The sequence below is a fragment of the Hemicordylus capensis genome, chromosome 4 (genome assembly GCF_027244095.1).
Source record: "Hemicordylus capensis ecotype Gifberg chromosome 4, rHemCap1.1.pri, whole genome shotgun sequence".
Classification (NCBI taxonomy): Eukaryota; Metazoa; Chordata; class Lepidosauria; order Squamata; family Cordylidae; genus Hemicordylus; species Hemicordylus capensis.
The window spans coordinates 225522288-225539749 of NC_069660.1; the positions used below are offsets into that span (position 1 = coordinate 225522288).

At 43.6% G+C, this 17462-nt stretch overlaps 1 long non-coding RNA gene across 2 annotated transcripts in view; it reads right to left on the reverse strand.

Moving 5' to 3' along the window:
- Nucleotides 1-17462, reverse strand: part of LOC128322253 (uncharacterized) — an 87244-nt gene that overhangs the window by 30367 nt on the left and 39415 nt on the right. Inside the window, exons 3-4 of one of the 2 annotated variants that reach the window (XR_008305628.1) lie at nucleotides 4510-4588; nucleotides 4207-4319 (exon numbers count right to left, since the gene is read on the reverse strand). This is a non-coding gene — a long non-coding RNA (uncharacterized LOC128322253). Of the gene's footprint in view, nucleotides 1-4206; nucleotides 4320-4509; nucleotides 4589-17462 lie in introns of those variants that run through there. The other variant, XR_008305627.1, reaches the window with a different exon arrangement.

Here is a 17462-nt window from a genome sequence, read left to right on the forward strand (position 1 = left end):
TCTGAATCAGGAGCTCAATTGATCCAATCACATTCATATTCAAAATCTTAATGCCATATTTGTGTAGGTGAAGTCTGGGATGGAAGTGTTTTCTAGAGAACGGTCTACGTGGGGAACCTGGTTTGAGTCTTCTGGATTTCCTTCGTTGTCCTCTGTCGTGTTGTGCTTGTCTGATCTTGCTGTGGCCTTATATGCAACAGGGGTCTGTGGAGAGCACTGTGGGGCTGTTTTCAACTACTCATTCTTCACGGAGAGATGATGACGAACGACAACAAGGAATATTTATATACCACTTTTCAACAAAAGTTCCGAAAGTGGTTCACATAGAGATACATACATACATACAACAAGGAATGTTATGTGGATAGGACAAAAATTGTATGTTTTAACCTTTAAGTGGGCAAAGAGGCACCTTTTAAAGTGGTGACTCATATTCAGAAGGGGAGAGCAACTGTCCCTCTCCAATGCCAGCACAGCATCCCTGTTGCTGGCATCTCCTTTGTGTTTCTTTTTAGACTGTGAGCCCTTTGGGGTCAAGTATTCTTCTTATTCTTTTTTTTGTGTAAACCGCTTAGAGAATTTTTGTTGAAAGGTGGCATATAAATATTTGTAACTTCTAACAGTTTAAACTCAGGATACAATATTCATCTCAAAAGAGGGGGCAACACACTAGGACACTACAGGCTCAACCATATCTTGGAACATAGGAAGCTGCTATATACTGAGTCAAACCATTGGTCTATCCAGCTCAGTATTGTCTTCACAGACTGGCAGCGGCTTCTCAAAGATTGCAGGCAGGACCCTCGCTCAGTGAAGCCAGGGAGGGAACTTGAAAACTTCTGCTCTTCCCAGAGTGGCTCCATCCCCTAAGGTGAATATCTTACAGTCTCCCATTAATATGCAACCAGGGCAGACCCTGCTTAGCTAAGGGGATGAGTCATGCTTGCTGCCACAAGACCTGCTCTTCTCTCTGTGGGGATTCCACTGCCCTTTCATGCCTTTGAATTGGCCTTGTGAGAAGTTTCCAGTAGCAGCAGGAATGTGTATGCAGATCAGCTGACATTACTAGTGAGTACCATATATACATGTACAGTGTTTTATATAGTAACTGTCAATCAGGTCACATGTTAATTTTCCTCCATTCTTTTATTTCCTTTTATCATGTTGAGCTAAAGCTTTAGGTTTTGTTCTAGCTGTAAAAGCACATATCAAATGTTTCCTCATTTCTTTACAAAATACCATGGGAAAGGGTGTTTTACCTTTTCTTTTGCAAGTTAACATAAGTAGAAATTGTCACTCTGAAATTGACAGGTATTCGTTACAGTCAACAATGCATTGTTCATATCTTGGTTCACCCACCAACATAAGCGCTGCCTGTCAGGTGTCACAACAGTGTGGAAACTTATTAAATTATAAAGAGTTATACTATAATATAAGGAATTATGGGTAAAAATCTAAAATTGTCTCAGTTGGCTTGAGCTAGTGAAGTCTGTCCTTAGCTAAACTACTGCAATTCTTTTACTGCTGTATTGATGTGGCTATAACTTTTAAGGGAATGTGGACTTTACCTTCCACAGCTCAAAGGATTCCCACTGTGCTGATCACAGAATATAATAGGATGAAAGACCTATTTTTCTTTCCCTCAGCCCTTTTATGCTAGGTCACCAGCTTCATATTGCATGTTTTCATAAACATGGGAGTTACCTTGCATACTTAGAAACAGAACAGTGTGTATTGTAGATCTGTAAACAGCTGAGATCCGTGAGTTCTTCTGGAAAAAGAAGGCTGCTTCTCACAATCAAAGTAATGCAGGATTAATGGGAATCTATAGCTTCCCATTTTCTTCTTTCTGCCTCTCCCCCCCCCAACCTTTATTTTTTCTACTTTTGCTCCTGCTTTTCTGCTCTCCGCTTTCTGTTTTCCTCCATGCTGGCAGGCTTGGGTAAATACTCTAGCCAACTGATGTGGAGGAAAGGTGGTGGTGGTGGTGGTGGGTCCCTGCCTTAGTGACTGGGTTCTGCCCCCGCCCCCCGCCACCTCCAATGCCCACCAGCTGCGACTGGAGCTGATTCATATAAAGGCCACTTAACTGACATCAGATGTTTTTAAGAAACTAAGTTAATGAATGGATGTTAATGAATTTTATTATTATTCATTGTTCGTTATCCAACATTGTACTAGGGTACATTTGGACTGAACGGCAATTAAATAGATAAAAACAGGCCCATGCAGGTGCAGCGTGTCCCTTAGGCTATGATCATGGACAGTCTAACCCAGGCTAGGCCACAGCCCAGCTTGGGATAGGCTGCTCATCTGGAGTGCCAGGATCACTCCCAATCCTGGTGCTTCCACCCTGCCTAACCCAACATTTTAGCCCAGCCTTTAACCAGGGTTAAGGGGGAGAACACACCAAGCCAGGCAGTTAAAGCACATGGCTGAGGGAGGATCCCTCAATGCACCGTGCTCCTGGAACTGTGCATTGAGGGATGCTGGAAGACTTCCTCCTCTGGCTCCCTGCTCTGCAGCAGTGCTGCTCGTGTGCCATGGTGAGCAGCAGAGCAAATGAGGGAGGGCAATCATGTGCGGGGAGGCAGGCTTCTGTGTGCACAAGCTCCTTGTTTATTAATGCCATTTGGAAGCATCTGTGGACAGACAGCTGACGAAATGAGTATCTTCCTAAATTATGTTTGGGCAAGTAGGAGGAGATATAGGAGTTAGCAAACACAGAGACAACACAACGGACCAGTTCCCATGATCAAAGTAATGTAGGATTAATGGGAATCTGTAGATTCCAACTGTGTGCGCATTCCCACAGAGTGTGTCATGAGGACCTGGAAAAAGTCAGCTATTTCTGGTTGGGGTTTGCACCAACCCAACATTTACCTGTGATTGGTAAGCCAAGTTCAAAACTTAGATTACCAGTACATCGTAAATGTCAGTCTGGTGTGCTGCCATCCAGAGACTGTGGACTTTTCATGGGTTCTCATGACCTATTCTACATGGTGGGGCAGGAACATACTGAGGCGATTCTCACGATCGCCAAAAAGCAGGCTAAGATACCCTAGCCTGCTTTCTGGTGAGCTTGAGAACCCCTGGGCTTGCAAGCGAGCCCATTGGCCTCAAAGCGGGTAACCCGCTTAAGGAGCCTTCTCCTTATATGAGGTTAGCGGACCGAGCACTCCGCTAACCCTGTCTATTTGCTTGTGTATTCCCGTGACATGGCTCCAGAGTGTGGCAACACATGAGGAGACCCCCGCAGCCCCGGGGGTCTCTCTAGGATGCCTCACGCACAGTTCCTCCTGCCCTTATTGACAGCCACCACTGATCAGCTCATAGTATTATCACAATTACAAGAGTCATGATACCGAGTGGTAAGTGGATGTAGAGATAGCTAACCTGCATATGGCTATGGAATATTATGCCTAGGAAGATCCGGGAAATGTTGAAATCTAGGATGGGCAAACTGGGCATCTACCTACATTGCATCCCAAAGTCATTTTGGCTGCTTCAGCACAACACTTGAACCAAATACTTGGTTATAACCCTTTATGAGGGAACTGCAGCTAACAGGCAGGCACAGCAAGATGGACCTGTCCCATTTCCTGGGTATTGCTTTAGCCATATCACTGCAAGCCACGGCCATCCGTGCTGCGTGTATCTGTAGTATTGGATTGCCAAGCACATAAAGGATGCTCAGTCCACTAGCTATTTGTCTAGCTACAGAGACTCCATCAAATACAAATGTAAAATGCATGACACTCCTTCATCCCAGCTCTAACCTAGATGGTTATCCGTATAACAAATAAATAGGCAGGCGCAGAATCAAGAAAGGATAAGAAAAATGATAAGCAAACACTAAAAAGAACAAAAATCTGTTGTTGATGATCTTGTGAGACCCTGCTCAATACCGTTCCCTTAAGATTTTGTATCTGCTCATCAAAGTGTCTCTGACAGTCGAGAAGCATCTTGGGGAGAATACAAATGAGAGTAGGTGCTTTTCAGACCCTGCACTCAGCACCATCTCGAATAATGCTGCCATGGAGGTTGAGTCCCATTTAGATGCCCATGTCCTCTAAAGGCTGAATTTTTCACCCTGAAAACCAGGCATATACACTCCTTTCTGCAATGGGATGAGCCATCAGCAAGGAAGGCGAGATCATATAGGTGACAATGTAATCTTCTGTAAGGCAAAGTGTCCGAGGGTTGGTGTCAAGGGCCTAATTTGTGCTGGGCTGTTTGACAACGTTCATGAAAATGGATCATGTGATATCAGGATGAGTTCCAGCAAGGAGTTTTGGCATTAACCATTGAACAATGAACTGAAAAGCAAAAAAGGAAGAGGAGATGTTTTCTGAGAATCACAATTTGATCCTAAATGACCATGCGTGGAATGTTGTGAACACAAAAACACACATATAAAGGAGGTACCTACTGGTACCCTTCTTACCACCAGTACAGGAAGCACTTCCTGCTGCAGAAGAGGCTGTAGCTTGGAAGTAATTTACATACCTAGAAAGATTTCAGGTTCAGTCTTCAGCAACTCTGATGAAAGGACTCTCTTCATCATGATAATGGGGCTAGGAAAGACCTATAAACAAATGAGGCTCCAGGTGAGTGTGGGCAAGAGTGCCCTCAGAAATGCAGTTGCCCTCCATTTATGTTTCAAATATTTAACATATGAGACACAGCTCGCCCACTAAGAAATGCACTTTGACCCTTCTATGCCCCGCTCACTTCCCCCCCCCCCCGGTGCTGCCACTGCCAATAAAATCTTGGAAAGCTGTTGTCAATCAGAACAGACAGAACGGGTCTATGGCCCAACTCACTGTCAAGCAACAGACAGATTTACTTTTATTGGAGAATGTTTAGCATATGATTTACAAAAGCAATACAGCAGTAAATAGAATTTCCTGATAAACCACGGCCACTTAAAAAATAATGTGTGGTTGCAATAGTAGAGAGAATATAGCAATGTACACAAGTTCCTAAGGGTTTGGGTAGAGTCCGGTTAAAAGAGTTCAGTGAGAGGAATGTCTCAAGAATGGACAGGCCTTCTCCACTGCTGCCCTGAGGCTTTGGAACACTCTTCCTGTTGAAATAAGAGCCTCCCCATCTCTTATAACTTTTAAAAAGGCAGTCAAGACACATTTGTTCACCCAGGCTTTTAAAAAGATATTGTTTTAATTGTGTTTTAATAGCTTTAACATTTTAAATTTTAACTGTTGAAATGTTTTAATCTTTGTAATGGTTGTTTTTATTGTTTTGTTTTAAACCACCCAGAGAACTTGCATTTTGGGCGGTATAAAAATGTGTTAAATAAAATAAAATAAATAAATAAATAAATAAATAAATAATAAAAGGTCCAAGGGTGGCTCAAATCTTGGCCTCACCTTGTGTGTTGCCGGCCGGCACTACACTTGATCTTGACTACACTTGATCTTAGCCAAAAGGCCGAGTAGTGATTATAAGCCAGGTCTCACGATCAGTGAGACCCGGTTTTTGCAGGTGAGCAAGGAGAGAGCCCTGGGCGGCTGAATCGGCCGCCCACAAGATTGCCGGCCCTGTGAGTGCGCAGGGCATACTGGGGAGACCCCCGGAGCTGGGAGGCGGCTTTTTGGGAGGCGGAGCCGTGGCTACTCATGATTGGAAAGCCTGGAGCACTCTGCAAACCGGGGCTTTGGGGAGGGCTAAAAAAGTGGGCTAGCTGCTTGTAAGCCACCGGGCTCACCTGCGAGCCCAGTGGTTTACACGATCAGCCAAAATCGGGCTAGGCTCTCCTAGCCCGATTTTGGCTGATCGTAAGAACAGCCCCTATATGCCAGAAATACTGCCATATTTCTAATGAATTTCTTAGTAAGAACATAAGAACAGCCCTGCTGGATCAGGCCCAAGGCCCATCTAGTCCAGCATCCTGTTTCACACAGTGACCCACCAGATGCCCCTGAGAAGCCTACAGGCAGGAGTTGAGGGCATGCCCTCTCTTCTGCTGTTACTCCCTGCAACTGGTACTCAGAGGCATCCTGCCATCCTAGGAACAAACATATTGCATCTAAAGGCATGAACCTGGGAACTAAATATTTCTAGATTTTATTCCCATCACTATTATTATACACAGTGCATGTTTACTACTGTGTTGCAGTTCGCTTGAATGCTTAGCAATAGCTGCATCTGGAAGATGGAGGATGTGTTGCTCCAAGGAGACTAGCAAGAGACAGGGCATGTCAGCAGCAGTGGGAACACATTCATTTGATGGTGCATGCTAGTGGTGTGGTGGGAGGTAGGGTTCAACCTACCTCCCCCGCTGCCAGATGATTGCTCCTGATGTTTTGGGCGCACAAGCTGCACGCCCACACAACCTGTGCTGCCAGGAGCAGTGTGGATGAATATCTGTGCTGCTCCCAGCAGCGCAGAGCAACAGAGGCCAGGATATTCGCAAATCCCACAAGGCCCTGCACAGTGTCTTGGGGGATTCCCCTGTCAGATGGGCACTCTAGGAGCCAAGACACATGAACCCTTCCATGCAGATCCCGGCATTCTACATGAGCTGCCCTAGCCTGGGCTAGGCTGCTTGTGAGAACAGCCTCACACTAGCACAGAGTTAAAATTTAAAATGGAAGAATTAGGGATGTGCACGGAACCGCGGAGCTGCAGTCCGGCACTGGTGTGGGGGGCTCTTTAAGGGGGGGAGGGTGTACTTCCCCCCCCCGCCGGCGCGTTCGTTTTGAAAAAGCTTTTTATACCTCCTTTTTGAAGCCTTTTGCCGACGACTAGGGGAAGGGCGGCAGGGAGGTATCCTGCTGCCCCAAAAGCTTTTCAAAACGAACGCGCTGGCAGGGGAAACGCGGCGGGGGGTGGGTAAGTACAGCCTCCCCCACCCTTAAAGAGCCCCCCCACACCAGTGCCAGACCGCCGAACTGCCCTCATTTCCGGACCGGTCCGGAGGCCTTCAGAATGGCCTCCAGACTGGACCGGGCTCATACCTAGGAAGAATGTGCAGCCTTCAATTTGGGATTACTGGCAAAATTCAGGAAGGTCAAAACTAAGGTGGACCCAGAGGAATGTTGAGAAAGTTTCATGGGCAGCTTGTTGATGGCAGACAGCTTTCCTTGGTTTCCGTATCCCCCCACCCCACCCCCAGTCACCTCTTTGGCGGTGACTGTGGTAGCAGTAGCAGTGTGGCACTTTGCTCAGTGGCTTGCTTCTGCGGGCTGCCATGAATTTCCCCCAGGATGTCCTGTGGATTACATCATGCCATGCTGTGCTGTTCTCTGGGGTGGCTGCCAGTGGCAGAGACCTTTCTCAGAATTCATCAGTCCCCCCACCCCACAAACTGCTGAAATTGGCCTCCCAATTTTGTCACCTGAGAATAGAGTGGAGAAATAGGGGTGGCATTTAGAGTCATCCTTAGCCCACGCTTGAGTTTGAATAACCAAACAGCAGTAGAAATTTGGGCTCTGGACATGAGAACGTATTGAAAGGCATGAAGAAGAGGGCACAACTTTAATTTTGGGAATGTGTGAAACATAGGGAAGATACTGAAGCTATTCTCACGATGGAGAGAAGCCAGGGAGCCCAGCCTGGTTTCCCTCCATCGTGAGAACCACTAGGCTCGTGGGCAAACCCGGTGGTTCAACAGTGGCTAGCCTGCCTAAGAACCCCTCCCCTAAAACAAGGTTAGCAGAGGGTTCGCTCCGCTCACACCATTTTACTGATTGTGTGCCGCTGCAATTTATTTATTTTTATTATTTTTTATTTATGTGGCTGTACACCATGTGTGGCTGTACACCATGGCATCACACAAGTAGATCCCCGACCGAGAGGCTACAACAAGCCTCCCCGCCTCGAGGGTCTCCCTAGAATGTCCTGCACACTCACACAATACATAATAAATAAATAAATAAATAAAAATCCTGGGACTTCTGGGGGCTGGGCGGTCCCCGATCCCCACCACCCTACCAGCTCCATGACAGAGCTGGTAGTTGTGTGGGTGGCCAATCCGGCCACCCAGGGATGGCTCTCTGCTCGTGTGCAGGAAGAGCGGCTAAGCCCACTCTCCTCACTGAACTCTCTTCATCCCCACATGTTGATCGTGTGCCTCACTATGAGGAACATAGGAAGCTGCCTTATCCTTATACTGATATCCATCAATTTCAGTATTGTCTATACTGACTCGCAGTATAGGCTATTCAAGGTTTCAGGCTGGAGTCTTTACCAGCCCTACCTGCAAATACGAGGGCTTGAACCTGGGACCTTCTCCATGCAAAGTTGATGCTCTACCACTGAACCTCCTACTAAAGCCATAAGATAGGATGGATGAGATGGGTCTTTAAATTCCAGGAACTCCTAGCTCAGGGGGCATACACAGCCACTCATTTAGGGATATTTACTATTAGATACAATGTTGTGCTCATATGATCTAGACAATTGTTAGTGAACAATGTGGTATTTCAGAGAGAGAGAGAGAGAGAGAGAGATTTTCTTGCTATCATAAATCAGATACTCTCAAGTACACTATTTGCGGGTTCATAATGCTTCCCAGTTCTTGGCAAACAAATTTCCTTTCCCTCACCCTACCCCCACACCATCACCCTGCTTATACAAAGGAATAGATTTTGGAATACAGCTGAGGAGATTTGTAATGTACACTAAGTTAATTCAGACAACCGGCTCATCTCCCTCAACAAAACTATGGCCCATATACAAGTCAAATCTGTTTCTTTCCTTGGGCAATGATTTATTTCCCTCTTAAATTGGCTGGACCAGTTAGTTTTTATTTTTATTAAGTCACACTATTCTTAAATGAAACTATTGATTTAAAGTCAGCTTAGTGAGGATTTAATTTGTTTTCAGGGGATTAGAGCAGGTAACATGGGATAATTTTACAATAAAGTGGAATAGAAGCATTCCTTCACATTACCCTCACCTCTTTTTTTCTTGCCAGGCTGCAGAGACATTACAAATTTTCAAGTAAATTGTGAAAATACATTCATAAATCAGTCCTAATTCCGCTGCCTGCTTAGAAGCTATTCTAAAGAATATTTTCTACTGACCTTGTCCCTGTTTGTCCTTCTATTGATAAGCTATACAACTGATGATTAACGCACAAACATAGATGCACATACAGGGAAAAAAATATCATTTCTGTAAACTTTGAGGAAAGGAAGTGTACAGTACTTTTTAATTTGGTTCTCTGTGGTCTGAAATACCGTATCTAAAAAGAATTCAATGAACAGAGGCATTTAAAAAATGGCAAGCAGGCTGAATACAAAAATAGAAATAGCCCCTCTTTGAATATATATGAATATATGAGTTTTTTTCCATATACAAATTCATTTCTAAGCTAAACTGTATAGGGTAGAGAAGCTCTGCTGTATGGCAATACTATACAGCATGGGATCCGTGTTCTGTATTCAATAATGTATTATTTGTTCACAGAATCAGAGAAGTACAGAATGAATGGCCACAAATCATTTAGATAGATATAAGTTTATTCGGTCATTGGCCAGCAAAACACAATTCATTTATGTAAACACTTGCTTTATTGGGCAGCAAAAAGCAGTGGCAGAAACATTATGCCATTTTTATCCTGCCCTATTTCTAAATAGCTCAGAGTGATGTATATGGTTCGCTCCACCTGTTTATCATAAGAATATAAGAAAAGCCCTGCTGGATCAGGCCCTAGGCCGATCTAGTCCAGCATCCTGTTTCCCACAGTGGTGCACCAGATCTTTCTGAGAAGCTCACAGGCAACAGCTGAGGGCATTGCCCTCTCTCTTGCTGTTGCTCCCCTGCAACTGGTATTGAGAGGCATCTTGCCTCTGAGGCTGCCTCTGAGGCTGAGGCTCCATGAATAGTCTAAGCCCCTTTTAAAGCCATCCAAGCTAGTGGCTATCACCACATCCCATGGCAGATAATTGCATAGATTAATTATATTCTGTGTGAAAAAGTACTTCCTTTTCTTTATCCTAAATTTCCTGGCCTTCAGTTTCATGGGATGATCCCTGTTTCTAGTGTTGTGAAAGACTAAGAAAAATTTCTCTCTGTCCACTCTCTCTATTCCATGCATAATTGTATACACCTTGATCATGTCTCCCCATAGTCACCTCATTTCCAAACCTGAAAGCCCCTTAATTATTTATTTATTCTTTCTCCATGTAACTGCTTTGGAAACTATTTTTGTTGTTGTTGAAAAGCAGTATATAAATATTTGTTGTTGTTCTTGGGAAGAGCATCTACATTCTCATCCCAAGTTCACTCCCTGGCATCTGCAAGATAAGACTGAGAGAGATTCCCACCTGCAACCGTGAAGAAGCTGCTGCCAGTCTGTGTAGACATTAATGAGCTAGATGGACCAATGGTCTGACTCGGTATATGGCAGCTTCCTATGTTCCTAACCTGTCAATGGGCTACTGCTACTGGCCCAGGGTTACCCAGTCAATGTCATGGCTGAGTTGAGAGTTGAACCTGAGTTTCTCCCCAACCCCCTACAGCATACTGGCTCTTCTAAACAATGGGTGCAGGTTCACATAGTGTGACCACATACAAAGGAGAGCTGAGTTCCTGTAACTTCTATAGCTGTCTGGGGGGGGAAACACTGGGGTGGTGTAATCCTGTTTTGTTTTGTTTTCCACCTTGGCATGGTGGTAAGTACCTTCAGCCAGAAACATTGTTTCTTCTGCCTGGCAGAATGTTAACCCTCAGATCATCATATTCTTGTGTTATGAATTTGAACATTGCATTGCATAACATACACGTTACCCTTTGACTCTGCTTTTTAATGAAAGGTCTTCTGTTCCTCCGATTGGAATAAATCATGTTTCCTGAATATTTTCATGGAGAGGGTAAGATATGGCCAAAGATTATGATGCAGCACAATAATAATTAATAATTACTTTTTTCCACTGAATTGAACTTGCAATTGCATAAACCCCCTATTGAATCCAAAGGGGCTGCTTTGGCGAGAAGTATGCTTTGTGGATAGAGCATGGAATGGAACAGCATAGAACCACATGGAATTACATGAATGAGAACTGCTATCTTCTGAGCTATCCCCCACTCCAATTGTCATTAATGTGACAAAACATGTCATGTTGCATAAACAACAACAAAATCTAAATTAGTCAAATTAAGATCTAGAAGAATGGGGGGGGGATGTGTGTGTTTCCCCACCATGGCCTTCTTAATAATACAGAAACATCTTGAGGGAAAAGGAGATGAAATAATTCAATGAAACATTGATTGTCACAGTGGACACTTGAAAACAGTAATTTCTGGGCTGCTTCTTTGCCAACATTAGTTTCTTTTACATGTGTATGATACTAAAATAAAACTTTGGCAGGGACCAAAAGAAGACTAAAAGTCCAACTAACCATACTCAACCAGCACAAAACAGGTTACACCATGCAGACCCCAGTGTGCCAAAAGCAGAAGGAGCACTGCTGATCAACATGCAATTCTTTATATATGCATCCCACAGACTCAAGATAGCAGGAGACTCAAGCAAATGAGCCAAGCTGCTGGGGAAACCTCTCTTTTCTGCCCCCAAGGATCACTTGTCCATTTGAAATAAGGGAAGAGAAGTTCCTGCCTTTTTCCAAATATAATCTCAGTTTTTAAAAAAAATTGTTGAGTTTCCCAGAGGATTAGGGAAAGGTGGGTAAGGAAAGCAATGCAATGTCATCATACATCTATTACATGTTTATGTCTGAGGCTACAAACAATCATTGGCTACTATCCAAACGAACACTGCAGCAATGTGGTATACATTGGTTCAGAGTTAGTCTGGATATTAGCCTTTAAAAATTATTATTTATTTATTATATATGTATTACATTTATATACCGCCCCATTCAAATGGCTCTGGGTGGTGCAAAATAGATTTAATAGACGCCTATAACCCAGTCATGAGAATCGGCCCCCCCCTCCACCAAATTGCTCAGTTTTTGGACAAACCTCAAAGACGTGATATCCATTCGGAACCTCTGTAGCACCAATCTTTATTTTACCACCTTATCTGGTATATGTTTGACTCAATCCACATGGTGTTAAGATACCCTCTGATTGAATTTTATAAAAGTTTTCTTTAAAATTTTAATGTTAGATAGCCATGTTAGTCTATTGTAGTAAAAATGATAAGCAAAGCTGGTAGCACTAAGCAGACTCCTTGTCAAGGTGTTTAAATGATATATTTGAACAAGAGTTTTCATGGACAAGAACCCACTTCATCAACTGCAAAGCAGGAACACTTTCTGTTCCTGCTTTGCATTTGATGAAGTAGACTGTTGACCACAAAAGCTCCTGCTCAAATATATCATTAAATCATCTTAACAGTCTACAAAATGCTACCAGTTAGGGATGTGCTTGAATCGCTATTCAGCATCTGAATCACAGGCACAGCCATTTAAAACCGAAGGTTTGCACAGACCCTTTAACATGGAGGAGACCAGGGCCATCCCTTCTCCTCCGCCACCACTCCCATAATAGTGGCACTCCCCCCAGTCATGCCAGCGACATGTCTCCAAGCTGTCCCTGTGTGACACCAGCACTCACATGGCTGCTGTGCATGCCTGGAGGCCATGTGTGTGCCAGCGTCAAGCAGGGGCAGCTAGGAGACACCCCTTCAAGTGCCCACTCATAGCTGGGGGGAGTGCCACCATTATGGAAGTGGCAGTGAATGGAGGAGAAACAGGAATGGACCTGCTCTCCTCTGTATTAAAAGGTTTGGGTAAGCCCTCGGTTTTAAAGGGATGTGCCCACTATTAGGACATCAAACCACATTTCGAGCACATCCCTACTACCAGTTTCCCTTTAAACAAGTTGTTCTAGTAAGAACTAATTTGCCTATTTTCCTTTCACTATCCCTACAGCTGGACTAAATTTGGTTCAAATTGAGTTCCACAAATCAGGCCTGGGATACCTGAGAGAATGCCTTCTCTGTAAGATCCTCATCCGCAATTAAGATCATCAGGCAAGATCTGTCTTTGGGTGACATCATTTAATTTGGTGGCAATTTGTAGCTGCCCCAGGTTGTGGAAATTGCTTCCCGTGGGTATACAAGGCTTATCATCCTCAGAGGCCTTAAAGAGAGCACTAAAGACCCATCTTTTCAGTCCGGCGTTTAATAATATTTAAATGGTTTTAATGGTTTTTAAATGAGTTTTATATTAATATTTTAACTGGTTTTATTTTATGTTTTATGTCAATATTTTAAATGGTTTTATTTATTTTTTAATTGTGAACTGCCTTAAGCTATGTTTGGACGGGCAGCATATAAAATAAATAAATTAATAAAATTAAATTTCATAATCATTCTATACATCTGACTTAGCAAACCTTTTTAATGATTTCCAGACATCAAAACTTCAATATCTGTATACTTGCTCAAAGAACCAAATCCCCTAAGATGTTTGTTTATAATGTGCCAGATCTGAAAATACTGATAAAATCCAGGATAAATTTCTGTGGATGTGACAGGTTTGCCTGTTGATCAGGGTAGGGGGGCACAATTTGTACTTCCAAAACTATATCCCTGTGGGTTTCTCAGTTCTCAGGGACATAGTTTCATGAGTGTCTTCCTCCTATATTAATTTCTGAAGTTCAAGATCATGCTCAGAGTTGCATATTTTCCATTAAATCCTTATTTTCTACTTCCTCATAATTTCTATGTTCATTATAATGAATTGCTGTCAAAGGAGATAGACCTGGACTCAGTTTATTATGCTGTTCCCATATTAGGTAACACTCCTGTGATATAAGAAAATGCAATGTGATTAAATGAACATTTATTGAATGAAACCATCAAAGCATAGATTTTGGGGCTAAGACCCCTAATGACAAAAGGTATTTATTTGCCTTTTAAATATTAAAACAAGGCACTTAACCTAATACTAACTTAACCTTTGCTGCTTTATCATGGTAACTTAGCTTTGCGAACAGGAGAATATTTCTTTAGTCATAATATATAGCACATAAGCGCAGGTTTTAAAGAAACAGTGTTCAATGATAAGGGGCATGGAAACAACAAGGCAATGCAGCTACAATCTGCAAACAACTTATTCTGGAGATAATTCTAGAATACTCCCAGAAGTGAGATCAACAAACCATTTAAAGCAGCTTAATTGCACTTAAGTCATTTTGGTCTCATAGGTGTTATGGTTACAATTGACAAGTCACTTAAACCAAACTGGATACTTTGAATTTAATGGGACTGTTCTGAAAGAACTAATTGGTGGAGTCTTTTCTAAATTGGTTTAAATGCAAACACAGTTGAATAAATGGTGTGTGGATTGCACCCTTAGGCTGCAACTAAAACATGATTCCTATAAAGTAGGCTCTATTCAACTCAGTGAGACTTGCCTTCAGGTAAATCTTTATAAATATTGGGTTATTAGTGCTATGGAGAATCTGTTTGATTTAATTGGGTATATGATGTTTATTCATGGGTTGACTGAGGAATTGTTAACATGGGGTCTAACTTAGTAACAGTTGCTAAGGAAAGTTGCTATGGGAGTTGCTAAGAGGTGTGGCTTTAACTGGACTGGTGAGGCTACTGTTGAAGACAGAAAAACAAATGATATTTGGGAGAAGAGTTCAGTTGGTGGTTTTTATGGTTGAGGATGGACAGAGAAAGCTGGTGAAATGAAGAGGGAAGGCAGGCTTGAAGGTGAGAAAGGCTATTGAGGTCACCTGGAGGAAAGCCCAGAGAAGTGCTGAAGGCAAGGAAATAACTCCCAGGGCAACATTCATCATCATCATCATCATCATCATCTGTGGCAGAAGAAGACCAAAATAATCCCAGTAGTAATTGGCGCCCTAGGTGCAATTCCAAAAGATATTGAAGAGCACCTCAACACCATAGGGGCCACAGAAATCACCATCAGCCAATTACAAAAAGCAAATATAGGGAACAGCCTATATTCTGCAATAATATCTATAATAACAAGGACAATATTGATAACAAAATTCTGACATCCCAGGTCCTTGGGAAGGACTCGATGTCTGGATAAAACAAACCAGTAAATAACACCTGCCTGACTGTGTAAACAAGAAATAATAAATAAAAAAAATTGGTGGGACCATAAAATTGAAAAAGTTGTAGAAAATGAAGATGCAAAAATATTATGGGACTTCCGACTACAAACAGACAAACATCTGCCACACAATACCCCAGATATAACTGTAGTCGAGAAGAAAGAAAAACAAGTCAAAATAATCGACATAGCAATACCAGGGGATAGCAGAATAGAAGAAAAAGAAATAGAAAAAATCACAAAATACAAAGATCTACAAATAGAAATTGAAAGGCTGTGGCAGAAAAAGACCAAAATAATCCCAGTGGTAATTGGCGCCCTAGGTGCAATTCAAAAACAACTTGAAGAGCACCTCAACACCATAGGGGCCACAGAAATCACCATCAGCCAATTACAAAAAGCAGCTTTACTGGGAACAACCTATATTCTGCTACGATATCTATAATAATAACAGCAACAACACTGATAATAAAATTCAGCCATTCCAGGTCCTTGGGAAGGACTCAATGTCTGGATAAAACAAACCAGTCAATAACACCTGTCTGACTGTGTAAACAACAACAACAATAATGATAATAATAATAATAAATAATTTGATTTCTATACCGCCCTTCCAAAAATGGCTCAGGGCAGTTTACATAGAGAAATAATAAATAAATAAGATGGATCCCTGTCCCCAAAAGGGCTCACCATCTAAAGAGAAACATATGATAGACAACAGCAACAGTCACTGGAGGTACTGTGCTGGGGGTGGATAGGGCCAGTTACTCTCCCCCTGCTAGATAAAGAGAATCACCACATTCAAAGGTGCCTCTTTTGCCAAGTTAGCAGCGGTTAGTAGGAGCTTTTGAGCTGATATCCTGATGATAGCAGCTCAGTGGCATAGCCACCATTGAATGGAGGGGCGTGGGGACAAATGTCCCTGGGCTGTCAGTGTTCAGGGACCATCTAGGGCCTTTCACCCCCGCTCAGGGCACCCAACTGGCAAACAAACCATTTGCCAGCTGGGAGAGGGTGAAGGGTGGCACTTTTGTCTTTCAATGCAGTGACACCTTTTGAACCAGTGTCAGAAGCACATTGATGCAGGGGGCATGGTCGGTATTGGGGCCACCTGTTGCTCACACCTTTCAGCTGGTAAGCGCTTTGTTCGCTGGGTGTTTCCTTTCTTTCCCTTACAGAGAGCAAGGAAGAGAAAAGAAGCACCCTGAGAGCAAAGGAACAACTCATTAACTGGGAGTAGGCAAAAGGTGGTTTGGCCGTGTTCCAGTGACAGCCATGCTCCCTGCATTGGCGTGCTTCTAGCACTGACCACAATGGTCATGGTTGGCATCAGAACACAGACGCACCACCCATCACCCTTTCCCAGAAGTGAGTGGGGCGGGGGATGCTTCCAACTAGGGATGTGCAGAACATTCCTTCGGTGGAATGTTCCAACACAAAACAGGGTATTTCAAGTGTTCCAAGCCTGGAACAGAACACCATTCAAATGAAGGGCCTGTTCCAAGCTCTGAACAGAACGACGTTGTTCCGAGTCAGAAGTTCTGAGTGTTCCAAGCATCATTTTGGACTCCAAAATGGCACTCTTCTGGCCTCTGTGCAAGCGTGGCTGCCATTTGCAAGTTCAGCACCACCATGTAGATGGCTGCTGTGTCTGTGCAGAGGCCAGAAGAGTACCATCTTGGAGTCCAAAATGATGCTTGGAATGTTTTGACTCAGAATCGGGTCATGCCAGCTGACCTGGCATGTATAACTGAGACCTGGTTGGGGGAGGCGAGTGGTCCCGTGTGGGCTCAGCTTCTCCCACCAGGTTACTCTGTCATGGAGCAGGCTAGGGGAAGTGGGTGGGAGGGGGGAAGAGTGGTTGTGGTCCATAAGAATTCTATTTCCCTTACCAGGGCCCCTGTGAGACAGTTGACTTATATTGAGTGCATATTTTTGAGGCTGGGAACTAGGGATAGATTGGGGATTCTGTTGGTGTACCGTCCACCCCATTGCTCACCCACTGCCCAACTGACTCCCTAACTGAGCTGATGGAGCTGGTTGCAGAGTTGGTGTTGGAGTCTCCTAGACTTTTGGTGCTGGGGGACTTCAATATCCACTTTGGGGCTGGCTTATCTGGTGCAGCTCAGGAATTCATAGGGGCCATGACAACTATGGGCCTATCCCAATTAGTTTGCGAACCAACTCATGTTGCCGGCGACACACTTGATTTGGTCTTTTGTTCAGATCAGGGGGGTCTTCCGTGGGTGGGGGATCCGGTGATTTCCCCATTGTCATGGACGGACCACTACCTGGTTAAGGTTGATTTCACAGCTGCAATCCACCCCTGCAGGGGTGGTGGACCTATTAGGATGGTCCATCCAAAAAGGCTGCTGAACCTAGTAGGATTTCAAAAGGCCTTGGAGGGTTTTGATGTTGGTGCAGCCAGTGTTT